At 41.1% G+C, this 27,199-nt stretch overlaps 1 long non-coding RNA gene across 1 annotated transcript in view; it reads left to right on the top strand.

The window, feature by feature from the left end:
• LOC112909279 (uncharacterized) overlaps positions 1-27,199 on the top strand; it is a 363,316-nt gene that overhangs the window by 108,241 nt on the left and 227,876 nt on the right. Inside the window, exon 5 of the long non-coding RNA XR_011994350.1 lies at positions 221-294. This is a non-coding gene — a long non-coding RNA (uncharacterized lncRNA). The remainder of the gene's footprint in view (positions 1-220; positions 295-27,199) is intronic.

Genomic DNA, 27,199 nt, shown 5'->3' with positions numbered 1-27,199 from the left:
TGGTCTGCTTAGGCTGCAGGCAACATTGGAGTTCTTGGCATTTTTACCCAGAAAGAATTTATATCCATATAATTAGTGTTTTCCCTAAAATAAATGATCTCCTGATTTTTTTTTTTTAGTTCCAGCAACATCAGTGGTCCCACTTACCCGATTAGTAATAACATTCACTTTTAAGACATGAATCGAGCATTTTTTTTTTCTCTTTATGCTTCCTAAACAGAGCCGTCTAGTCCACGCAGAGAACAGCGGTGGAGGAGCGCCCACTCACTATCTGGCATCTGATGGTCGTAAAAGGTACAGGCTTTCGAATTCAAGGTCATAAAGTTAGTTTCCTGGCTCTGTGTCTTTTTAACAAGCCATTTCTCCTCTCCTAGCTTCAGTTTGCTCTTTCGTAAACCACAACTAGTAATAGGCTCCCTCTTTTAAGGCTGTTAGGGGTATGGAAGGAGATAATCCATGGAGAGCATGGAGCACAGTTTCAACAACGAAAAATGTTCTTGAACCTCATCCAGTCAACATCGGGCCACAGGCCTGTGTGTAAAGGACGTGCTGAGTATAGTGTTGGTGCTCATTAAATTATTTCTGACCAATCAAGAGGGCAAAGGGAAAGCAAATCCTTTCACGTGTGGGCTCTTGGAGAACACAGGCATATGTGAAAGGAAGCTGACGTCATTGGGGTCAGGCATGATGGCTATTAGGTACCCTGTGCCATCCTAGAGAAGTGAGGACACCACTTCTAGTATCTTTTGACTCTACCCCTGCTGGGATAGGGCCGCTACTAGTAATTCACATTCTTCTCTTCCCCACCCTTGAAAAGCCCATTTCCAGAGCAAGCGCATGCTTTGGTAAAGGGATTAGCAGACAACCTGGTTCCTAAATTTATTTTTTTTTTATTTTTATTTTTTTTTAATTTTTTTTTTAATTTATTTAAGATAGTCACACACAGAGAGAGAGAGAGAGAGAGAGAGAGAGAGAGGCAGAGACACAGGCAGAGGGAGAAGCAGGCTCCATGCACCGGGAGCCCGACGTGGGATTTGATCCCGGGTCTCCAGGATCGCACCCTGGGCCAAAGGCAGGCGCCAAACCGCTGCGCCACCAAGGGATCCCTGGTTCCTAAATTTAATGAATAATTTTTGTAGGGTGAACCTGATGGGACAGAAGCATTCTCTGTCTCTCCTCCTCATCCTCCTCTGACATCTCTCAGAGAAAATAAATGATTGGCTAATAGTTATTAAGATGCCAATGGTGCAAGAAATCCGAATTCCACAAACACAGGAGCTACCTATATATACCCCGGGTGTCATATTTTATCTTACTTTTGCTTTTTACTCACTTTCGTTTTATAGACAAAGATTCTCTTGCCAAAGACAGGGTAAATAAACTCAGACACATCCTGTCTCCCTTACATCTTTGTTTATCTATAAACTGTCAGAGATACTGATGAAAATCCACTAAAGCGTGCTCCAAGCAGTTATACAAAAGCCATGTGAGATGGGAGCATGAAAGCTTGATGTTAGGGGAAAATATCACCTAAAATGATACCAACTTGACTCTTTGTGAAGACATGCGTAAACATTAAAGATGCCAACAAAAGATGACCAACTCTAACAGCTAGGGATGGACCCAATTGTGTAAAGAAGCAATAATGAAAAACAATACAGAAACAGCAATGTGACAAAGCATCTACACAGTTAGAAAGTGATAAAGCTTAGGGGTAAGAGCATGCATTTTAGAATGAGAACAGATTTAAAACCTGGCTGGACCTTTTACCTTTTAACCAGGCAACCCATTTAACTGCTCCACACCCCTTGCCTTTTGTGCAAAATGGGATAAATCAGTATCTACCATTCGGGATTATTTTTTGAAGACTCGATGAGATAAAATATATAAGATGCTTGGCTTAGGTAGACTTTCAGTAAGACTTTAGCTGTTATTTTTACTGTGTTAATAAGGATTGCATATCAAGGAACACCTAACATGCCGCATTGCCCCAATTTTACCACCATAAACCTTTCCTTCCAAGGCATCCTTTGAGGTTAATGTTCTACAGAAAACAATTTGGGAAATGCTGCCTTAAACAAATAAAACCTGAGACTTCTGCGGTGGGAGTATGGGTGTTTGTCTTGGCTATCCTCACTAGCAAGTCAGAAGTTTTAAAATAATGCCTGTGGTTGTTTCTATAATATTTTGGGCATCACATTTGGGGTTGGGAATCCTCAGAGCTGTCCTCATTTCTATGGAGAAACATCAGATTTCATTTGCATCATTCCTACTTACAGCAACTTTTCTGGGACCCAAATACAAACAAGGACTGCCTGAACAAATTGGCTGCATGTTTTGCAAAACAAAATCTTCCCTTTGACCTATATCCTGGCAGCAGACCTCTGCCTATTCCATCCTGCTCTGGATCAGAATTCCCCCTTGTATTCCATGAGCACAGAAGCCATCACCTACCCCTTGGGGAGGTACTATGAGCCTGGAAGAAGCATCTTGAACCTCTCTGGAGAAAGATAAACTGTGTGCAAGGTTATGGGTATTTGATGATCTGTTATAGATGGATAATCCAAGGTACAGGATTGCAGCTTGTCTTTTTTTTTTGTCTTTCTTTAAAGCAAGGAAGCTCAGCAGTGAAACTCATTTTCCACAACTCCCAAAGTGGTTTTGCAATAAATCTGTGAATTTAATCAGCCTCCTCTGTTAGGCAATCTTCCCTAATTGGGTTCTTGTGAAGAATAATAGACATGATGACAAAAATACTTCATCTCTGCAAAGAAAGCCAGAGTCTCATCAATAATACTGATGATAAAGCTCCCGTTCCCCAAAAGAAATGGAGCACAGGCCTCCGGTGCAACCCGTGGCACCAGGCTCGCCCAGTCTCAAGTACCATTGCTTTTTAGACCATTGTGCTCCTTCTCCTCTTTCCTGTCCGACAGCAAGAAAATGGAAATACCAAACTGGAAAATGTAGATTTCTATCACTTTTGGCCAGTACTAGGTGGGCTACTCAGTAGGCTTCTGGAAATTTTCTAGAAGATTATAATAGCATAATGGGGAATTGTGTTCAAAATGAAAACAAAGATGGAACACAGAATCCAAACATGATTTTGTTTCATTTTTCTGGTAGGCGATTCCTACTCCTTTCTCTCAAATCTTGGGAGTAGTAGTGGGGTATGTAAGGGCCCCTGCCAGGAATGTAACACACACAGCTGTTGGCCATCAGCTGGCGAACCAACCTAGTGACAAAATTGGGCATTGGAGCTAGATGCCTCATGTTCCCCGATTTTGGACAAAGAGGACCTCCAGATCTAACTGGAATCTGCCCTACATAGGTTGGGGGTGGAAGAGAGAGATCCTAATATTAGAGGCAGGACTGGAAGGGTTGCTCACCCCCATAGAAGGGGTCAAGGAGCAATGGCAGAGGCAGCCTAGATTTTTCCATTCTGGAGAGTGAGAGAAGCAAAGCGTGATAATTGAATTAGAAATGGAGGAAAATGAATAATTTCACAAGGATGTCATCTGTCCCAGGCCATCCCAATGAGCCTGGCATTTCAGCACCTTCTCCATTCTTTGCATGTGAGAACATTCCTGACTCATCCCCCCTCCCTGCTCATGGCCCTCAGAAGCCAACAGATCACGTTGGTGATAAACACAGGAACTCACCTGTGGTCAGCAGACACAGGGCCAAACTGCAGGAAGAGTCGTAAAAAATGCCATCCTCCCTGTGAACTGGACACAAACGCTTTCTCGCACAACAAAAGACCTAGTGTGCTTGGTCTCCTCTAGCCTCAGGCGTCTACTAGCGCGTGAATAGGGGCACTGATGGGGCCCAGATGCAGTAAAATCCCAGGTTCCCTCGTTTCAGTCCCGAGTTGTGGTTTCTCTGCTTCCTCCCACTGGATGGCTTCAGTACGAATTGCTCCCAAAACCAACAGTAAAATTTAACCACCACTCTTTGCAGGAAAAGAAGAAATCCTCATCTCTTCAGAGAATTTTCTTTTGGTGTGAGTCTTGCTGACTTTGGCATGTGTTTCACACACAGACACACATACACACACACACACACACACACACACACACACACACACACACACAGGCTGCGGGGATTTCCAGGTGATCCTTCTAGGTAGCCCAGGGTTCTCAACACAGTATTGTCCTTGGACAAAAAAGGATAAGCATCACCTGGGAACTCGTTAAGAATGCAAATCTGTGGTCCCACACAGACCTACTGAATCAAAGGCTCTGGGGATTGGGCCCAGCAATGTGTGTTTTAACAAGCCTCTGAGGGATTCCAGTGCACATTTAATTTTGAGAACTCTTACTGGAAGCTGATCATTTCTCCAGAATTCTTTACAATTTTATGCCTGTATGTTTGCTCCTTCTGTTCACCCCATTAGGCATGTTTCTTTCTTACTGCTTGGCAGGTTCCTATTCAGTCTTTAAAGCCCTCTAAAAAATACCCTTTTCTGTTGGTAAACCTACCCCAACACCATTCTGTCTACCTAAGCAGAATTAATTGTTCTGATTTGTTTTCTAACAACACTTCAGGTAGCCACTAACATATCATATTACAGTCATCATGTATCTGTTTTCCACACCAGGCTGAGAGGGCAGAAAAATGTCTACTTCGGCAAATGCTTTATACAAAATGTCATGGGCCTATTATTATGTTAGTTCTGGTAATGCCAAAATAAAATAATTAAAATATTAATTAAAAAAGTGGGATACTGCCTCAGTGGACTAAATCATTATTACATGCCAAGTAAGGTTTCAAATCACTGGCATGGGCTGTGTAATGTTGAACAAGTTACTTAGCCTCTATAAATTTCATTCATAGGTAAGAAAAATGCTAATAGTATGTACCTTAGTGTTTATGGGATGAATAAATTAGAAATATGTGTACAGGGACACTTGGGTGGCTCAGTCGGTTAAGTATCCAACTCATGATTTCGGTTGTGATATCCAGCCCTGCATCGGGCTCCCCACTGAGTGTGGAGACTGCTCAGAATTCTCTCTCTCCCTCTTCCTCTGCACGCTGCCGCCACCCCACTCGTGTGCACATGTTCTCTCTCTCTAAAAGAAGGAATATGTGTATAGTGCTTAGGCACTGAATATATGTTAGTTGGTATTGCTAATTGTAATATTAACATCAACATCCGTTACTAGCAACTTGCACTGTGAGTGGTGCAGAGAATGTGGGTGTGCATGTGAAGATTTTTAAAAGATCAGGGTTCTAGGCTTATCTACTTTACTTGACGGGGTACTTGAACTTCCACATAAACAAATTTGACTTTACATAAAATGTTTCCTAAGATATGCAAAAAAGTTACAGAGCACATGTGCACTGCTTTTTTAACTGCTTAGTATAAGGATGGATGATACCAAGAATCCTGTTGGAGTTACTTTGAGGTTGTATTTGGTTTCTACAAGACCCCTTCCACACACACCATCTTGAAACAATGATGGGTTCTCAAACTTGATTTCATATGGGAATCACCTGGGAAACTTTTTTTTTTTAAGATTCTTTTTATTCATTCATGATAGACATAGAGAGAAGCAGAGACACAGACAGAGGGAGAAGCAGGCTCCATGCCAGGAGCCCAACGCGGGACTCGATCCTGGGATTCCATATTATGCCCTGAGCCAAAGGCAGGCACCAAACCGCTGAGCCACCCAGAGATCCCCACCTGGGAAACTTTTAAAACAAAATCCTGTTGCCTGTGTCTAGCTCTCGAAGACTGATTGAATTGATATGAGATATGGCCTGGGCATCATCAAGACTCCCAAGTGATTCCCAAGGACAGCCATAGTTTTTCCCTGCTGCGTCCCAGAACTTCCAAGGAAAGTGAATGGTAGCTCACAATGAAAGGTTAAGTAACTACAAAGGTCTTACTGTTTTTCATAAAATGGAAGTGTGATGAACATGCTGCTGGTGGGGTGAGGGCAATAAAACAAGGGAGGGGTCTACAGAGATACTAAGTGACATACCATTCAGAGTGGGTAGGAACATCTGGCGTAGAGTGGTGCTAAGTCAGTGAGCATCAGGAATAGCATGCCGATGATGCTCGTGGTTGATGAACTGCCCGTAGCTTTCAAGTCAGTCTCTGGAACCACAGCTCATGCCTTGTGCCTTTGCCCTGGACAAACCATCTTCATCTATCAACAGAGTCCCACAAGACTGTAGGAGGGTACCCATCATGTCGGCCTTGACTTTCAGTTCCTGAAACTCCTGACAGACACCTTGAGACTGCTTTCTTTCTGCTACAGTTTAGAGACTGTCTTATGCCCAGCACCAACAGCTTGGTGGATCAAGACCCCCTTTCCTGACAGCCCATCAGTCTCCAAGTGTTTCCCTCTCCTCAACATTGCTTCTCTGATAAAGCAGCCTGGTGAGGAGGTGGCTTCTTGGGACAGGGTCCCAGTGCCACCAGAGCAAGGCTTAAAGCTCTTGGAGCCATGTTAATTCTGTTCTCAAACTCTGGTTAGGACCAATAAGGATCTAGGTAGCAGAATGGGTTTATTTCAGTAGTAATTGTGGAGGAGAGGCACCAATGGCTTTTAATAGGTGAATAAAGTTAAAACAGCTGGGGCACCCGAGTGGCTCAGTTGGTTGAGCGTCTGCCTTCAGGTCATGATCCCAGAGTCTTGGGATTGGGTCCTGGGATCGAGTCCCTGCTGAGCAGAGGGCCTGCTTCTCCCTGTCCTCCCCACTCGTAGTCTCTTTCACTCTCTATCTCTCTCTCAAGTAAATAAATAAATAAAATCTTACAAAAGAGTTAAACTAGCTAATGGGGAAAAAATTAAATAATAATCCCATGGTAGACTTTATGTTCAATAGGAAATTCCTTTTAACTACGGCTTCAACAACTTATAGCTATTTTGATAGCCAACTGTTCTTTATTTTTTTTTATTTTTATTTTTTTTACCAACTGTTCTTTAATTCACACTTAAAAATACTAGCTCACAGTTTCTTCTCTTCCCTTACTCTCCCTCACCAACCCCCTTCCTGTTTTTTTTTTTTTTTCTTTTCCCACCAGCATCGTCAGGGTCAAGGACACACATTGTGGTACATTCGGCACCAAAGTGAAACAGGGAGAGAGCTACTAACATTTCTTGAGAATTGCCCACATGCCAGGGCATCATGGGGGCAAAACCTCCCTTAATTCCCACACAAGCCACCAAGAGATATTATATACCTACTTTTTAAAGGATGAGCAAAGTGAGGCTCAGATAATAAAATAGTTCCCCAAGGAGGCATAGCTAGCAAGTGTGAAAGCCAGGATTCAGATTCTCAGCTCTGTGACCTCGAAGTCCATTTCTTTACATAACCCTGGGTGGGGCTCAGCGGGCAACTGTCCTCCTCTGTGTCATCAATGACACTGTTTGCTGTGTCTACAGATGGGGAAAGGCCTCATTTGGGCCCCTTGGCTCACCTGGTTTGACTAGAGCTGCAGGACAGCTGTTATTTCGGTTTGGATCTCTATTTGGTATTCTCACTCCGGTTGTCTTAATGTCTCCTTCTCAACACATGTGCATGGCTGTGACCCCAGCAGGACCAACATGGAAAATCAGAGTGGGGGTACTCCATGACCACAGGGGAAGACCCACTCTTGAGGTTAATTCTACAGATGCAGCAGCTTCTAGCATTTTGTACACACCTGCGCAGGAAATGGAAGGGAGAGAGTCAGAGAGAGGAGAGACCCAGGCAAGGACGAAGCTGCAGGAGAACATGTAGCAGCAAATTCACATGCCATTTGATAACCATCAGCTTCAGATTCAGTCTTGCCAGGTCAGCGTGCTGGTGGAGGCAGGACCCAACCGAGTGAAATGTGCGTTGCTTCTGGCCAGGCCCATGCCTTCCCTTGGGAGGAGAAAACACTGCAACAAAGGGAATTTTGAAATCCTGTCCCACAAAATGTGTAAGATTGAACACAGGCGAATGAATCATTCATTGAATCTATTCGAGTTCTGGCATATCACTATCCAATGATGAATGTGCCTCCCCATTCAAAAATGGTAATAAATTCTAAGAATAATAACCTCTTCATTAAAAAGATAGGCTGTCATTTTTCCAGGGGTCAGCTGGGCACCGTGCATATTTTTATGATCTCTTTGGGTTGTTGGAGTGGGACTGGTTTGTTGCTATTATGGTAGAGGAGATTTTGATGTGTGTTGTTCCCTCCTCTCTGAGGTTGTGGTAGACAAGCAGGCATTCATATTGTGCAACTCTGTGATGAAAATGACACCCCTACTTCATGGTTTGGAGCTGTTTTTCCAGAAGTGGGCACAGATGGTGTTTCTGTCTCCTCCAGAGAATATTTTAGGATATAAAGTCTCTGAAATAAATTATCCAACTGAGGCCAAAATAGTCTTCTGGAAAAAATCATATGTGAATAGGAAATAAGAGCAGCCTGGCCCAGCCTGAAAAAAATTTAAATGCAGCTGGTTTTTAGAAATGGTGATATTTGTAATAATGTTTGTATTGGGAATGTAATGAGACCTGGAATTGCGGAAGGGAGTGTTTTTTTACACAGGAGATTGAGTGATTGTCTTGTCTTCCCTCCCCTTCCCTCCCCTTTCCTCCCTTTCCCTCCCTTTCCTCCTCCTCCTCCCCATCCTCTCCCCTCTCTCACCTTCCCCTCCCTCTCTCCCCATCCCCCCACTTTCCTTGCCTCCACTCCTAACCCTTTCCCTCCGCTCCCCTCTCCTCCCCTCTCCTCCCTTCCCTCCCCTTCATACCTCCCCTTGTCTCCCCCCTTCTCCCCCCAGGATTGGTGAAGAGTACTTCATACTTCTAAAACGTTGATAAGAATATAAATCACCTAAAAGTGCACATTTAGATTCTGTAGTTCTGAAGTGAGATCTGAGATGGCGTTTCCAACAAGCATCTAGGTTACATGGCTGTCTCTGGTCTGCAGATCATTCTTTGAGTAATAAGCGCTAGAGGAAGTTCAGATAAATTATATACTGGGGGGAAAACCATGCCTTGCCAAGCTACTAAATTAATGATTTCATTCATTCCTTCAATATTTACTGAAAGCTGCTTAGTGCTGGGCACGGAGCCAGGTGTTAGAATAAGGTGGTGAACCTCACAAATCCTTTCCCTGTCTTTACTGAGCTTAGAGCCTAGTGTGCATGATAAATAGCAATCAAATGATCACATACTGAAATACATCTATATTAAATCCGATGAAGGAGAGGTATAGGAGCGATGAGATTATAAAATAGGGTGCTTTCACGAGAGGGTCAAAAAAGCTTCTCTGAGGATGTGACAGTGAGCTGAGGTCTGCAGGTAACAATAGGCACTATTATAATAGCAAGCAACTCACCATTACTGAACATTTACATTGGACTGGTACCCCTACCATTTCTGCGCATTATCTCACTCAATTATCATAGTAACTGCACAAGATAGGTGCTATTATCCAGTTTTACAGAAGAGAGACCCGAGGCTTAGAAAACCTGCACAAGGTCACATAGGACACAGCAAATTCATGCCCTAAGTGCCAGCCATACATATTCTTAATGACTCCACCAAGTACTTCCACTTGGTGGATGGACACTAACTAGGAAGACCATTGAATCCACAGAATCAACTGAATTGGCTTCTTTGCTCCTTGTTGTAATAACAACAGAGAGAAGAGTGCTGTGCTCCTGCTGATATGATACAGCAAGGAAAACCCCAGGCAGGAATCAAAAGTATTCTTTGTCAATAACTTGCTGTGCATTCGGGCAATCTGTGTGCCAGATACTACTTCCAGGAGCTTAACATACGATTATCTCATATTTTCAAGATAATTTTGGAAGACCAGCATTCTGTTTTAATATCTGCATTTCACCAAGTGAGGAAACAGGAAGCTTGGAGAAGCTAGAACAGCACACTTTGTGAGAGGGCGGGGTCTGGATGTGAGCGGTGGGTCAGCCAAGTGCACCAGTTCTCAGTGTGATGGGCAGATCCCTCAAGTGGCCAAAGGTCTTTTAAGAGGGCTGCATGGTCAAAACTATTAGAATAGTAACACCAAGACATTGTTTACCTTTTTTTTTCATTGTGTTAACATGAAAAAGGCATGCTGAGTAAAGCTGTTGATGGCTTAGCAAGAAATTTAATTTGTATAGTGATGTTAATCATATAGGTTGAAATCACTTTTCTCCTAGAGATATTACGTGAGGACTTCTGATAAACTCATGTAAATCAATAGTTTCAGGGGATACAAACATCTCTGGAAGCCAAATACCTACAAATATATGCTAAATCAATGAGCAGAAGGCCCCGGGGACAATAGCCTGATATTATTTGTTACCAATCAGACAGTTCAGACTCTCAAGCAAAAATCAGAATTTTGGAAAATGTGGCTCTACCACCATTAGCTTGTCAATTCTCCATTTCATAAAGGCCTTTTTACAACGAGAGTGGTGATGGTAATGAACCTGTTAAAAAAATTTTTTTTTGAAAGATCTATAAAACTCACTGAGCTGGTATCTTCTAAATGTCCAATGTGTAGTGTTAAAAAAAAATCATGCATGGCTAAAAGATCCATCAAAAAAACAAAATGACTTACGGAGTTTAATAAAGGTATGAAAAATTTCTTGATGGGATTTCAGATTCCACACTACAACTAACCTTTATGAAAATAGCACTTGTCATACTATGAAAAATAGCACTTTTGCATACTGTCAAGGAAGAACACCTACAATTATCTGAAAAAGCTATTAAACTATTCTTTTCCAATTGTGTTTCTGTGTGAAGTTGGATTTTCTTCATACACTTCAATCAAAACAACATATAATAGTAGATTGAAGGCAGAAGCAAATGTAATCATCAAACTAGCTTCTAGTAAGTCAGACATTAAATGTAAAACAATGCTACTCTTTGTTGCCAAATGTTTTTTGTTTGGGGAAACATAATTATTTATCTCAACATGTTCTTTATGACACCATATAATTAGTGTACGATTGTTATTTTTAAATGAGTTAATGAGGAAGTATTTTTTAAATTTCTTAGTTTTCATTTTGAATACAATGACTACTGATCAGTATAATGCGCATAAACAAAACTCTGTTGGGTCCTCAGTACTTTTTAGGAGTGTTAGGGGGTCCTGAGGTAAAAATGCTTGAAAACTTTGGGCATATGCACATAAGAACAAGGACTCTGGGGCCTGAGTTGAAATTCTAAACACTGTCTTCCAAGAGCTATCTAGCATGGAGCAAATTATTGCCACTTTCTCTGCCTTCTTTTTCCCATCTATATACTGGGTATAAAACAATAATTCCTACCTCCAGCGTTGTAGTGAATGCTGAACAAGTGAGTACATAAGTTCTGACAATATTGCCCGCTTATCTGATTCTGGAGTCAGTGTTCTTTCCACTAGATTCAATTTTCTGAGCATCACTGTCCTTATTTCTGTTTTTTTTTTTTTTTCTTTTAAAGAAGCCTCTCTAGCTTGGCTATTGCATGTTTCTGAAGATGTATCCCCGACTGATTAAAAAATACAATACTATAGCATTCTAGCTAGAAATGGTGCTAGCTTAGAAAACAATGCTATTTAGCTTCTGAGTGGAGGAGACATGCACTGTGTAGATAAAGAAATTTACTTGAAAAGCATACCTCGGGGCGCCTGGGTAGCTCAATCAGTTAAGGGTCTGCACATTTGGCTCAGGTCATGATCCCAGGGTCCTGGGATTGAGCCCTGCATCCGGTCCCCTGCTCAGCGGGAAGTCTGCTTCACCCTTTCCCTCTGCTGTCTCCCTGCTCATTCTCTCTCTTTCTCAAATAAATAAATAAAATCTTAAAAAAAAAGAAAAAGAAAAAGAAAAGCATACCTAGCTCTGCTACAGATTTAGAAGTGCTCTTTGGATTTGAACTTAGATATTTTTTAGAATTTACTGACTCTGATCAAGTGTTTTGATTATGAAAGTTACCACCATAAACATGCCAACAGGCATCAAGTTGCATTCTGCTTTCCAGCAAATACTTATGGAGCTCCTCCTGTGTGATAGGCACTGCTCTAGGTGTGGGAATAAAACAGAGAAAAGCAAACAATGGCAGGAATGTATATTCTGGGTGTGTCTATCAGGGGAGAGACAATAACAAGAAGAACATAGAGTGTGGTCACTGATCATAGGTACAAGGAGGAAAGATAAAGCAGGTAGAAGGGAAGGAACATGTGATGTGAATGTGGGTTGCAATTTCCATCAGGGCAGTTGAGCAAGTCCTCACTGTAGATTCGGGAATAAAGACCAGGAGGAGTAAAGCATGTGGATGTCTGAGCAAGAGAATTCCCTTTGCACAGGGAATCCAGGTGCAAAGACAAAATAGAAATCTTCTTGGCATGTTGCAGAGATGACAGGGAGGCCCGCATGGCTGGAGTCGAGTGGGTGAAGCAGGAGTAGAAGATGGGGTCACGGTGATAGATCACAGAGGGCCTTGTTGACCTTTACACAATGATTTGAGAAACCACTGGAGACTTCTGAGAAGGGAAATGACATGAGCTGACCTTCATGTTAAGAGAAGTAGAAAATCCAATTAGAATTTTTTTTTTAAAGAATGTATTTATTTAGAGAGCACGAGTGGGAGCATGAGAGGGGGATGGGCAGAGGGAGACAAGGAGAGAGCAAATTTCCAGCAGACTCTGCACCCAGAGTGGAGCCTGACACAGGGCTCGAACTCATAATCCTGAGATCATGACCTGAGCTGAAACCAAAAGTCGGATGCTTTACTGACTGAGCCACCCAGGCACACTGCCCCATCCTGCCCCAACTCAGATATTTATTGCAATAAATGTGACAAGAGATCCCAGCACTGTGAGTCCACGTGGTTGCAATGGAGGTAGTAATAAGTGGGCAGATTCCAGATCAATTGTGAAGTTAGAGCTAACAGGATTTGCTGATGAACAGGATGTGTGGTTTGAGAGAAAGAACGGAGTCCAAGATCACTCTAAAGCCTGAGTACCTGGAAGAGTGGAATGCCAAGAAGGGAGACAAGGTAGGCTGGGGAAGTGGCAGTTTTGGTGGGAGCATTGGGAAGAACAGAGCTTGGGTTCAAGTACATGACTTTTGGGATGCCTACTAGGCATGTACATTTCTTTCAGACACACTCAAGGATGATCCCAGTCAGCAAAAGTGGCTGATACGTTGTTGGGAATTGCTAAGAAAATGAAGGTGGCTGTATTTCTTTCTTGGGGAGAAAAAAAGTCTGACAAACTACATAGAAGCTGTGTGTGTGTGTGTTTTAATGTCATTCTAGTGCAGTTCCAGAACTTAGCACTCGAAGCCAGGTGCGGTCTTACTTACCGCTCTCACTCCCCTGTGTATGGGGGTCTCTAATTGGCCGTCCGCGCATGTCCGCGTTGGCTTAGCAAGTGAATTTCCAGGGCTCACCTGTTCACCACTCACACTGCATCTGGGTTTTAGATTCATTTTAATTTTTCATAGCTCCTCTTGTCTTTCTCACAAATGTAACTTTCTTACTGCATCCTTCCCATCTCACCCGTGCTGTTCTTGAGTCTGGCTGCCTGATCCACTGTCATTAATAATAAAAACAGCATTTCCCAATTTAGGATCATCTGCAGATCGCATTAATGTGCTGTTTGTATTTTTATCCAGATATTTCCAAAGGATGTCCAATAACGTAGATAATCATCTTACAATTAAAGTAAGGGAAAGGTTAACTTTTTTTTTTTTTTGAGGATAAAAAGGGACATGCTTTCTGTTGTTTTTAATAGCTCCTATGCTTTGCAAACAGATAAGAAAAAAGAAGCAAGGATAGATTTTTTTTTTTTTTTTAGGAGAATGCCAATCCATTTGTGGGTTGGGGAGAATCAGCGAGAAGCCTAAGTAAGATGTTCTTCATCCATATTTTGCTATGATTATTTTCAAAACAAAGATGAGTAAGAAATGCAGATTTCATTTCTTACTTCTAAAATCTCTTTAGCTTCATTAGATGCCAATAAGGGAATGCAATGGCAGAAGAAAATACACTAATGTGTTTTGACACAATTATCATGTCTGTTTCCTCTTAATGAGCCAAAGTGGGGGCTTCCAGCCATATAGAACCAGGGCAGGGCTGTCAAACCACCAGATGTGCCCCATTCTCGTACAGAGCATTTACTTAATGGACCATCTGAGTATTTGTCTACATGTCAACAGTGATGCAAACATGACATCTCTTGGCTTGAGAGTTGCTCTTGCTCTTGTGTGCAGACAATTTCACGAAGTCATGGGATGGAATGTGGAAAGGAATTTTTAACTGGGAATATATTTCATGGCTCAGCTGCAGGCTGCAAACTGCAGGAAGGAATTCACTGTGGGCGACTTTGTGAATCCGTGGAGTAGATCCGTTCTATTTCAGTTCTGCACAGCTGGCTGACTGAGAAGTTTTCTCTTTCTCTTCTCAGAGCTGGGAGACATCTCTTTAAGGATTTTGGAATGATGATTGCCAACTCTCTTGATGATTTTTGTTTTGTTCCTCTCAACCGAGGTATTTCTTCTTACGTTTTCCTCATCTTCTGATTCTTTTTGGCTAATGTATGAGTTTTTTCTTTTCTTTTTCTTTTATAGTTGGTTGGAACAGATATCAAGTTGGGTTAGCTTAATCAGAAAATGAGGAGTTAGTACAAAGATGCAGAGGGGTTGCAATAGAATTGTGAGCAGAAATACAGTGAGGGCCCAGAAAAGTCTACTCTAGGGATGGCAGGAATCAGGGAGCACACACTCTCCATCTCTGCTTGTATCTGCACATGTGCTTCTTCTTCTTCTTCTTCTTCTTCTTCTTCTTCTTCTTCTTCTTCTTTTTTCTGTCCCAGCAGACCCATCTTCTCTGCTCCTCATTCCATGTGGTGAGGGGAAGATGCCCGCCCACAGCTTCCAAGGCCATGTGTTGTAGTTCCAGGCATGTGAAATGACTGAATCAATTCCATTCTCTCGGCTCTAATTCCAAATTTTTGGGAAAAACTGACCCACCTCACTTCAGACTTCCACCCCTGGTTCAGTTATCTGTGAAATTCTCAAGTCTGGCTTCTGTCAGTTCATAGCTTTGGGTTACGTAAAACCTAAGGGAATGATCGTGAGTGGTCCAGAAACTCTAAAAAGTTGTTGTGATTGTCAGAAAATGCCCAGGGACACGTGAATTTGGATAGAGAAAAATAATAGGACACTAGAAAGGGATATCCTAATCTTATTTTTCCTGCAGAGTAGGAAACAGTATTCCAAACATCTCACCACCCCTCCACCCCCCAAAACTGTCAAATAATCCTCAGGAGTAGCTAAGGAGTTGGGTTGAAAAATCATAAGGCCCATCTGAAGGCCTGGCATTTGTTACTTAATTTCATCCATAATGCATCCTCCCTCTGATTGTGTCATGTGCTAGGGGAGAACATAAAGTCTTTAGCAAACACACTTCAAATACTTGTAAGTCTTCAAAGGGAAGAGAGAGAAGCCTGATGGTCCTCCTGATTTAGGACTTTGACACATGGACAAATAGCAATTTTCAAGGGTTCCATTGAATTCATTCAATGAATATTTTCTGAGTAATTTGCCCTGCATGTCAGATGCACTGTTTAATAGTTATACTTAGGACTTTTGGCTTGCAAGGATCTGAAAACTTAAGTATCTCAGCTTGCATCCTTGAAGAACTTAGAGTAGTACTGGCTAAATCAAACAGCTGAAGCCAATGTCATTAGGATTTGGCCTCTTTGAATATTTTTACTCCATTTCTTCTGTGTCTACTTCACTACTACACAGTCATCTCTACATGGTGACTCCAGATTTTAGACTGTCTGATTCAAATCTTAAAAAAGAGAAAGAAAAGAAAAAGTTTCTACTCCTCCATCTCTCCTCTTTCTCTGACTTCTTTCTCTTGTTCATTCCAGCAGAAGTCCAAAGATTAGCTTAATTGGCTGTGATCGGTCATGGACCCGTTCCTAAGCCAATCACTGAGTCCAGAGGAGGTGGCACTTTGATTGGCCAGGCTCGGGCACAAGGGCAATCCTGAGTTGGAATAGAGAGGGCTACAACCTAACTACAGGGAATGACAATGGGGAAGGGGTCATTCCATAAAGGAAACTCAGGACGCTTATACCCAAAGAAGAGGGGAATAGATGCTGTGAAGGCAAACCCAACAAATGTCCCTTATATAGGCTAAGGAAGTTGGAGAAATACACACAAGTTACTACCATTAACACCTAATGGTAATAGGTGTACTAAACAACCTAGTTGGGAAACAAAATTGAGAAGCCATTCATTCTGAGAAATTCAGGAGTGGGTTTTTTTGTTTGTTTGCTTGTTTTAGAAAAGATAACATCCGTGGTGGGCCTGGAAGGATATGAAGATTTGGATTGGTAAAATGTGGGTGACAGGGGAGTTCAGGAGAGGACATTCTAGGCAGAGAGGGTAATATGTGAAGACACTGTGAGATGTCTAAGGGGTGGTACATTTTGTAAGGTATTACCGGTGTGTATTGAGAGCATGTAGGTTCATACAAATACAACATTCCTGACCTTTGAGCACTGGCATCAATGTCTATGTGTATTTCTGAAGATTCACATATATAAGACTTCAAATTATAGATAAGCATGGACATATTACATGCAAGAGGGACTGTGAACTTAGACTGGGTCTGAATCCTGCGGCGGCTATGTACTAGCTGTTTGACTCTGGAGAAGTAACTGAAGTTGGTTAGCCTTAGCATTTTTATCTATAGGATCATGATGTGTCTATGGTGTATTGCCTTTCTGAAGAAGGGGAAAAAAAACCCCAAACAACTGAGATGGCATATACAAATCACCCAAAATGGCATCTGGGATATAATAGACACTCAGTACATCCTAGTTACTCTCTCTTCCCATTCTCCATGTAGACATTCACACTGTTTCTGGTAAGAACATGAAATTGATTTGCTTCAATGCACATGTAGCAATGTTCTGACCCGGCTGTGCATTAACACTGGGAACTGAAAAAGAACTTCCTTTTGCACCCTCAACCCCCCATTGATCCCATCTCTGCTTTTTTCCAGTCTGCCCAGTGTCTCAGGAAGCTGGCCTTTAGGGACTGTATTAACAGACTCTCATGCCCTCTGGCTCAGCAAAATAGACCACAGGAGATGGAGATAGGAAAGAATAAATTAGACTGGAGCTTTTATCCTCCAGATTCCCTTCCTATAGAGTTGTCATGGTTCTTTTCAAACAGGCTTCTCCACCCATCTACCATCATCTCTCTCTGTCTCTCTCTCTCTCTTTTACATCAGGTCTAGACGTATGCACAGTGCTGTGACCTTTACTAGCTGTCTTTATCCATTAGGGCTGATATAACTACATATCATAGACTTCTAAACAACAGAAATTGATTTCTCAGAATTCTGCACACTCGGAAGCCTGAGATTAAGGCACCAGCAGATCTTGTGTTTCGTGAGGGCTTCCTGGTTCATAAATGGTCATCTTTTTGCTGTGTCTTTCATGGTGGAAAGGGCAAGAAATCTCTCTCAAACATCATAAAAGAAGGGCATTAATCCCATTCATGAAGGCTTTGCTCTTAGGACTTAGTCACTTACTAAAAGCTCTGCCTCAGAGTATCATCACATTGAACATTAGGTTTTCAACATATGAATTTGGGGGGGACACAAACATTCTATCTATAGCACTAGTCCCATGCTATGGCATAATATCTTGTGGTATCTTTATGCCCTGCCTACGCCTTTGTTAACCACTCTTTCATTGATCTCTCCTAAAATTACCCGATGTGACCATTGAATTGTTTTCCTGCAGGGACCCTGACTTGCCCTGACATCAAGGAAAAACTTGATGACATCATTACTCTAATATGATATGAATGCTTCTAAAAAACAAGATAAATTCTTACCTCTGTAAGTAGGGCAAAAACTCTCCAGGCTGAATGAATGCATTTTGGTTAAATGTAGCCAATGTTTAAAATTACCTTTTGGGGGGCCTGGGTGGTTCAGTTGGTTGGATGCTCAACTCTTGATTTTGGCTCAGGTCATGATCTCAGAGTCATGAGATAAAGCCCAATGTGGGACGCCATGCTCAGGGAGTAGTTTGCTTAAGATTATCTCTCTCTTCTTCTCTTTCTTCCCCTTGCCCCTGCTCATATGCTCTCTCACTTTCTATGTCAAATAAATAAATAAAATCTTAAAAAAGAAAAAAGAGAAATAGCACAAGATTCATTACCCCTTAAGTTGAATGGGGGGATGGGAGATGTAATACCTAAGTCCTATTTATTTCCTGTTCTAATGGGGTTTTTGATGGCTGTTGGGCCTCAAGTCATTCATGTAGAATGTCATCCATATTCAAGGCTGCAAAACTCTACTCTTCTCTTTAGATATTGACACCAAATCCTATACAAACAACCCTGTTTGACCACTGAAAAGCAAACTGTTTCAAAGGGACAAAGTAGGGAAGTAGACCAGAAGGAGTCTGAATTGGACCACTAAAACCATCCAAGACCAATTCTAAGCAAATTTAGTTGCTTAGAATCATAGGGAATTACTATCATCCTACCATTTTCTAACCTGCAAAATGACAATTTCCTTTGGCTCAACTAACAGATGGCTCTTGCTGTTTTTTTTTTTTTTTTTAGATTTATTTATTTATTCATGAGAGACATAGAGAGAGAGGCAGAGACACAGGCAGAAGGAGAAGCAGGCTCCCTGTGGGGAGCCTGATGGAGGACTCGATCCTAGGACCCTGGGATCACGACCTGAGCCAAAGACAGACATTCAACCACTGAGCCACCCAGGTGCCCTGACTCTTGCTGTTCTTTAAAAGAAATGACCTTTATTTACTTCCCTGTCTCTTGGGAGAATTTTCTTCTCGCTTTGGTGGTAAATGCCAGATTTTTCTCTATTGGTTCCTTTGATTTCATAGGTGTATTACTTTCCTGTGGCTGCTGTAACAAATTTCTTCACCCTTGGTAGCTTAAAACAGCAGAGATTTATTCTCTTACAGTTCTGTAGACCGAAAGTCTGAAATCAATATCACTGGACCAAATTCAAGGTGTTGGTAGGCCTGTGCTCCCTCCAGAACATCTAGGGAAAAACCCATTCCTTGCCTGCCCCAGCTGCCAGCTGGTGGCTGCCAGCATCCTCTGATTTATGGTGGCATCACACCAATCTTCAAGGCCAGCATCTTCAAATCTCTCTCTCTTTATCTTCATATCATTTTTGCCTCTGTGTGTTTCTGATTCCCCCCTGCCTCATTCATTTAAGGATATATTTGGTTGCATTTAGAATCCACCCAGATGATCCAGGATCAGCTCCTGATCTCAATATCCTGAACTTAATCATACCTGAAAAGACACTTTCTCTGTATAAGGCAACATGTGCAGACATGAGAGATTAGGACTTGAATAAAGGTTGGGGAGGGGGCATTTTTCAGACTACCATAACAAAGAATTATAGATAAGGCTGACTAGTAACAGGAAAGACTAGAAGTTAGAAAAGTGGGGTCAGGCCCTTGCTTTGTCATAGTCTATGTGTATTTCTTTTGGGCAAGCCACTTCCTTGAGGCACTTTTGTCCTCTGTGATATTGGTGTACGTTTAGGGAAAGAGATGCTCTCTCAGGTCCCTTTCAGCTTCAGAATTATGTTAGGCATAGACAGGATGGATCTGTCAGCATTTATCTTTCATTCTTAAAGAGTAGGTAAAAAGGCAGAGAGAGAGAGAAGAAAGAGAGGGAGAGGAAGGGAGAGACTGACCTTATATTTGGGGTATTTGCTAGATACAAACTTTTCAGCCACCCAAAAGGAACCAGAATGGTGGAATCAGGGTAAGTCTCTGGTATCATACACCCACAAGACCACAGGACAATGCCCTTTGCTCCAACTCAGAACTCACAAGCTCTGATTTTCTGACTATTAAGTCTATGTTCCATGTACCTTAATTTCAGGAGGTCTTAACCCCTAGAAAAAAATGTATACCATATTGTAAATTAATGAATTGCCATTCTGGCTAAGAAGCCAAACTTCAGTGATTTCCTTAGGCCCAACCACTACAAATTGAACTAATTAAAATGTAGTTCCCTAGGGGCCTCCAATTTGAGTTGTCTAGTGAGCTTTAATCCTGAAAGACCCTGGCATTTACTATTTTATTCAACGTTCACCGATCTAAGGCAAATAATAATAACAACAATAAAAACAGTATCTCACATGCATTGAAGACTCACTCTATGCGGGCTCAGGGCTAAACACACATCATGAATTGTGTCATTTGCTCTCTATAGTTTTCCAGTGTACTAAGATCTTAACAAATCATCATTGAATATTGGCTACAAGCCAGGCACAGGATTGATGCTAGGGATATAAGGATGAGGATGTTTCTTATCCTTTTATAAGGATAAAAGAGAGAAATCACTTTTGAGAGAAAATGGCATGCTTTGTCCCAGGTCACAGCCTAAATATGAAAAAGAACCCAAGGGACTTTTGATTCAGGGCTGCGGACTTGGAAATCTCATTGGTAATCACACTGTATGCCTCACCCCGTGCCTGATTTCTTGATCACTGTTTTACGTAATGTGCTTGTCTTTTTCTGCTGGCAATCTATAAGTGGTCATTTTCCCACCCTGATTGCTTGCCTCCAAAGTTTAGTTCTATTGACTCGATTGAACATTCCTAGCATGTGGAAATTCTAAAAAGAACCCTCAAGCCATTTCTGAAGTCCATGACACATACTTGCTATCGCATTTTATTAAGAGTTTGATTCCAGGCCCACTTCTGAAAAGTGAAAGTGTGTACTTGGTAAATTCCTGAAACTGACAAGAACCCTTTGGCTATTATTCAAAAATGTCTAATACCATGAACTAAAGTGGTGAGTTATTTCCGCACTCTACACACAACTCCCCCACCCCCACCCTTCAAAGTAGAGTGCTAAACTATGTTTACCACTGGGTACAAAACCATTTCCCCTTGAAGATAATGTGAAATAATTTGATAATCATGGTGGATTGGAAAGCTATGTTGATACAAATCTATTTAAATCTGCTATGCTTTAAGAAATTTGTTCTAACTGACCACATTTGTATGCATTAAACTATTTGTAGAGGATTTTTAAATTAAACTTCACACACCGTTAACTAGGTATGGCATTAGTAAACACAACTGTTTCCTCTTATATTAACATAGCTACACTAAGGGTGAACTCACTTTAAGTTTATTTGTTTCCCCAAAGTATAGTCACCCTTTCATATATAAGCAATACATTTTATGTGGGCAAAGCCAGAAAATGCCAACATTTACCATGTACTTTATATTTCCTGTAAGTGACTACAAGCGGAAATGTTGGCTTTACATCCACTTTAATTAAAAAGAAAACAAACAAACTTGGTTTTAAGTCTGTCTTTTTCATTATAAGCAGGATCATAATAATCACTTAAAAAACTTGCAATTTTATTTTTTAATATTTTTATAATTTGAAATAATGGCAAATATAACTTAAAAGAGGTATTTTTCCCCCCTTTTGGAATAAGCCATCAGTTTTGAAGAGCTTTCCTCTGAGCTGTGCGCTGGCAAATTAGTTAGCAAATCAAGGAGTGACTCCATGGACTTGCATACCATGGCCCACTCGACAGCAAGGATAGTGACAGAGTGAACAGCATAATTTGAATTGAAAGACCAACTATACAATTGCCTGGTCACATTTAAATTGGTTGACATATGCCCTTTAATTTCAAGGAACTGCTCTTCCATTCATCATCTCTTCCCATATATCTCTGTAATCTGGTATAGCAGAGATTCCTGAGAAATCATTTTCATTCTGCCTACAACTGGTCAGCCTATTTTAGAAATCCTAAAGTAAATACTTATAATCCCTATCCTCTTTAAGTGATCAGTCAAAGGGGACATGACATGTTCTTTTATGTGCCAAACAGCTGTTTCATTTCCCAATTAGGGGAGAGCACTGTAAATGATAGTTCTAAATAAATATATAATGTAATCTGCTGATAAGCACAATGTAAATATTTATGGCGATTAGGGAAACAAATGTACACATATTTGAATATTCCCCAGGGGCTGACATCCATCCATTTTAAACCTTTGCCAGCCCCAAAGTCTCTTTGGTGGGTTCTGCTGAGGAAGTGGTTCTGCTTTAATCTGGCTCAGACTCCAGAAGATGTGTACAGTTAGAGTCCAAGGAAAGGAAAGCTCGCAGCAAATAGCCTTCTAATAGAAGCTAAATTCCCTGTTCTCTTAGTTTCAAATCCTAGGTAGGGTGAGACTAGATATTGTCTAGTGCCTTGGTGCAAGGCACTAAGGGACAGAAGACAGAGTTTTCAGTGGCCTGGGCAATCTGTCTTTCTAATGAGGGATCTACTTTGGTTTTCTTGTATACATGGTAACGACAGAGATTCAAAACATTGCTTCAGAGTAAGGACATTTTTTTTCTCAGATAAGGTTGTACTTCATAAAGCACATAAAAAGGAAAAATAAAAGACTATCCCATCGGGGGAAAAAAAAACCCTATCCTATGCAACATTGCCACCAATTTCATGTAAGTCTTCATTTGAGTTTAGGCCATACTTGTATGGACCTTAATTTTTCAATCATTAAAAAGTGATCATGGGGTGCCTAGGTGTATCAGTCTGTTAAGCACCTGCCTTTGACTCAGGTCATGATCTGGGGTCCTGGGATTGAGCCCCGCTTTGGAATCACTGCTCAGTGGGGAGTCTGCTTCTCCCTCTTCTCCTACCCCTGCTTCCCCTATTTCTCTCTATCTCAAATAAGTAAATCTTTAAAAAAAAAAAAGGATTATTCTTTCTGCCTTCCTTATTCTGTGCTTTAGAATACAGTTTGGACATCCAAATACTATGTGGACTTCAACTTTAAAAAAAAATCAACAATTTCTGATTATAAAAATAATCAGTGATCATTACAGTACAGAGGTGAATGATTAAAAAGACAAAAAACACCTCTTTTTCCATCATCTGTTTTCTTAATGTATATAATTATGTGTATACACACACATACACTTACATATATGGAGACTATATGGAATATATACATTAAAATCCTGCTTCCCTGGTCTTGCTATTGTGAACATTTCTTCATATCATTAAGTACTTCAGAAAAGTATGACTTTAAATGCTGCACAGTATTCCACCATGTAGGCGAATCATAATATCTTTAAGAGTAACTCTTGTGAAATATTTAGGTAGCTTCTAATATACATGGGTTCTTATCAAAATGCCTCTCCCTGTTGGATTCCAGTCTTCCCACACTCTATTTTATTTATCTCTGGTGGTCAACTCAAATGCTAAGCCAGGAAAGACAGGAAGATGCAGTTTTGAATCCCTGCTTAGTACTTCCTAGCAGTGTGATGTCTGGAGAGGTTTAACTTCTGGGGGATCTAAGTTTTCCAATCTGCCAAATGGGGACCACAAGCCCTGTCTTTCAAGACCATTGTGAAAGTGGGTTGATATGTATGTTAAATGTCAGCCACACAGGAAGCTCCTTGTAGGAATCAGGCTTTCTTTCTTTCTTCTTTCTCTTTCTTTCTTTCTTTCTTTCTTTCTTTCTTTCTTTCTTTCTTCTTTCTTTCTTTTTCTTTCTTTTTAGGCTTTCTTTTTTATTTCTCTCTCTCTCTCTCTTCTCTTTCTGAATACAGGAATCCAAGATCCCCATTATTAGGCATCAGGATCTCTGTGAAAACTCCTGGAATCGTGTGCAAAATTCTGTATATCTAGATATTTTTTTCATGGGAAAGACCTCCATAAGTATGAGCAGGATTACAAATCTCCTTCAAGCTCCATGGCTTTCCATTTTGCCATGAAATGATAGGACTGGCATTTTCCTGGTCCCTAAGGACTGATATATTGGCTCTGATTTTTCTTTGAGTATCTCACACATCTGTAGGTGAGCTGACTGTTCAAGACGAACACAGTCTGACACATAGTCTATACTGACATTCCAAAGCACTCAGCCCATTGCCTGGTATAATAAGCACTTGATCAATGTTACCTGTTGCTGATAATATTATATATATGAGAAAATTTTTAGAAGAGGTTCATGCATCTTAAATTAAATAACTAACTTGATCGTGGAAGGTATGTTGCATTTGAATGGATAGCTCTCTCTGTCTCTCTTGTTTTTGTGCTCTTCCTCTCTCAAGACAGACCTGCATGGATTTAGTCAAATCCTGAAACATTTCCAGGTTCCATTTATCTTATGTAGGTTTATAAAGGGATCAAGTGGGCCAGAGATTACAATTTCTTTTATATAATAAAAAAAAGGGGGATGTGTGCAGGGAGAGGAATTTGGCATGAGGCAAATATCAGTATAAAATAGGATGATGGTCCATCTGTCTTGAATAATTTAGACCACAAGTTGACTAGCAAAGGGGAAACTGCTGAGATTCTTTCCAACTTTGTGATTCTCTGATCTTACAGATGGTCCATTTGACAGATCTCTCAAAAGCAAGTATGTTTCAGAATGTCCATTATGTAGGGAGGCTGTTCAAGCTGGCGGGTATACCAAGGTAAAGGAAGTTCCAAGAGCAGGTCACTCTACGCTTTTTAAATTACTGATTCCTAAAACATTTATGTCTTTCTGTTCACAGAAAAGGCACTCATGACTTTACTCAAGGAAAGAAAAAGAAAGACTTGTGTGTGTGTTTGTGTGCACATGCTATTTGGTTTTTTTGTTTGTTTGTTTTGTTTTGTTTTTTTTACTGTGTATAAAGGTACTTCTGGAAATACCTGATAACTAATTCAGATCATTAGAAAGGAATGATCAAGGAAAATAGAGCCTGGACTCACTATGTCTTTAGAATGGCTTAGAGAAGTGAGTGCTTTGAAAAGACCCAATTTGTTTTGAGCAAGCCAGTTTTCAGCAGCAGGAGGGCTTTGGACCTCACTGTGTGTGGAAAAATTATCTGCATCATTTCGCCTTATATTCTCTGAAGCCAAAGCAGAGGCAGTATCCCATGTCTTAGTGCCTTTTCCCCTTGTTCCTTTATCCATACTACCTAAGTCAGCTGAAACAAGCTTTTTTTTTTTTTTTTTTCTTTCCCTGCCTCTACCCTTGCCTACTGGAGTAGGTTATTATAGTCTGACCCCCAGTGAGTCATGCCTTCCTGCATCCATTCCCTTGTGCTGTCCCCTCCCATACGGGGCTTGGCTATTTGACTAACATTGGCCAGAGGGACATCAGAACATGCCATGCAAGCTGAGGCTTGAAAAGCTCTTGTGCATTGGGGCTTGTCTCTCAGCATGCTAATACCATACGAGGAAGCTCAGGGCATCTTTCTGGAGACATATGAACTACAAGCTACAGCCAGCACTACGTGCCACAAATGAGAGACAGGTCATCTCAGAGCCTCCAGCCCCGTTGGGGCCACTAGATGACCACAGTTTCACGCATGAAGCCAGCTGACACCTACAGAAGATATCCAGCTCACCCCAGCCCAAAGCGCTGAGCCCAAATTGTGAACAAACTGAATAGGTGTCTTAAGTTTTAGAGGCAGCAGAAGGAAGATACCTGAGACATCTATTTTTGCCCGGGTAGAGATTGGCAAATCCAGTGACCGCTGGCTGTTTACCTAATATTCCTGCAGTTAACTTTTTTGTATGGTTCACGAGGGACTGAGAGGTGAGACAGTGGAACAAATGGATAAAGGCAGAAGGAGAAAGGACAGTATGAAAAAAAGGAATGGCTTTTCTTTTCTCAGGGCTTTCTCTTCCCCTATTTTGCTCTTCTTTGGATGGTTATCTTGGATTCTGTGTGGCTGGATTGCTGAGCAGAATGTTAATAGTAGGTAAATAAAACCTGCTTCCCACCTCAGGCGCTATTCCTTTGGAAGGCTGCTTGATGGAGCCAAACCTTCTGTTTGATTCACACATTGGAACAACAGAGGGTTGTCTTTTCATGGAATGCCACTGGGTTCTGCAGTACAAAATGAAACATTTCATCATTACTGAGCCTCTACATATGCTCGATGCTCTGAAACATGAACTACCATCCATCCTGGGCACACATATCAATGTGTGGCTTTACCCAAGTAAGTTTTGGGGTTTTTCTCTCCCTCTTCAATGAGAAGATAAACAGTTACCCATTAGGTGATACAAATTCCTTTCCTTTAACTACAAAATTTTATAGTAAGCTTAGAATGTTTGAAAACTTTTTTAAGTTAACATAATGAATTACTGTTTAAATTCAGATATAAGGGGATCCCTGGGTGGCTCAGTGGTTTAGCGCCTGCCTTCGGCCCAGGGTGTGGTCCTGGAGACCCGGGATCAAGTCCCAGGTCGGGCTCCCTGCATGGAGCCTGCTTCTCTCTCTGCTCTGTGCCTCTGCCTCTCTCTCTCTCTCTCTCTGTCTCTCATGAATAAATAAATAAAAATCTTTAAAAAAATAAATTCAAATATAAATATGCAGTAGAATAAAATAAGGTAATGTCCTCTAGGTCTTTAAGTTTTAATGTGCTTCCCAACACAGTTTAATGTATAATATTTAGGATATTCACCTGAAAACTAAAGTATATCTTTCTGCTTTCATGTGTCAAATTATCGTGTGTTTCCTCAAAACAATATTCTGGAAAGGATGAAAAAATATAGCTGGCAGGGTCCCCACTATCCTCTATCTTAATATTATGTGATGAAGGACAGTCTGGAATTAAAAAGCTTTTGTTTGTTAGTATTAACAGCTGTTGGATCTTCAAAAGAACACTCCTAAGATTACGTGGATGGACAAACAACCTGAATAAAGAAATGAGCTAACTTTCCCAAGAGCTTCCTTGGCTGCCAGAGTCACTGAATGGCAGCTGACAAGGTTTCAAATAATGTCAACTCAGCTGGTTCTGTAATGCCGGATGTCCCAAACATAATTAAAAGTGTTAACAATTTAGTAGTCTTTATTAGAATATATTCTCCCTACATACCTCCAGTAACCTGGTCACAACCACTAGAGACCAATATCTCTCTTATTGTATCCACCAAAGTCATTGTACCCCAGATGGATTGCATGGAATTCCTCCAGCAGCATCCTTTTTCTTTCTTGGGATGATAGCAAACAATCAAGCCTCTTGGATGTTTATGGAGAAGGGAAATGCATACAGTTTGGTCATTTTTTGGTCAATTATTTTTGCCAAGTCCATCCACACATGAGTGAAGTGAACTAGGCTTCCCAATAGGACAGGTAGAGCTGGAAGGAAGTTGAGAAATTATCAAGTTGTCCTCAGCATTTTACATTTTGGAAACCGAAGCCTGTA

This window comes from Vulpes vulpes, chromosome 9 (genome assembly GCF_048418805.1).
Source record: "Vulpes vulpes isolate BD-2025 chromosome 9, VulVul3, whole genome shotgun sequence".
In the NCBI taxonomy this organism is placed as follows: Eukaryota; Metazoa; Chordata; class Mammalia; order Carnivora; family Canidae; genus Vulpes; species Vulpes vulpes.
The sequence above is the reverse complement of the archived record's forward strand: the minus strand, read 5'-3'. Positions and strand labels throughout refer to the sequence as shown.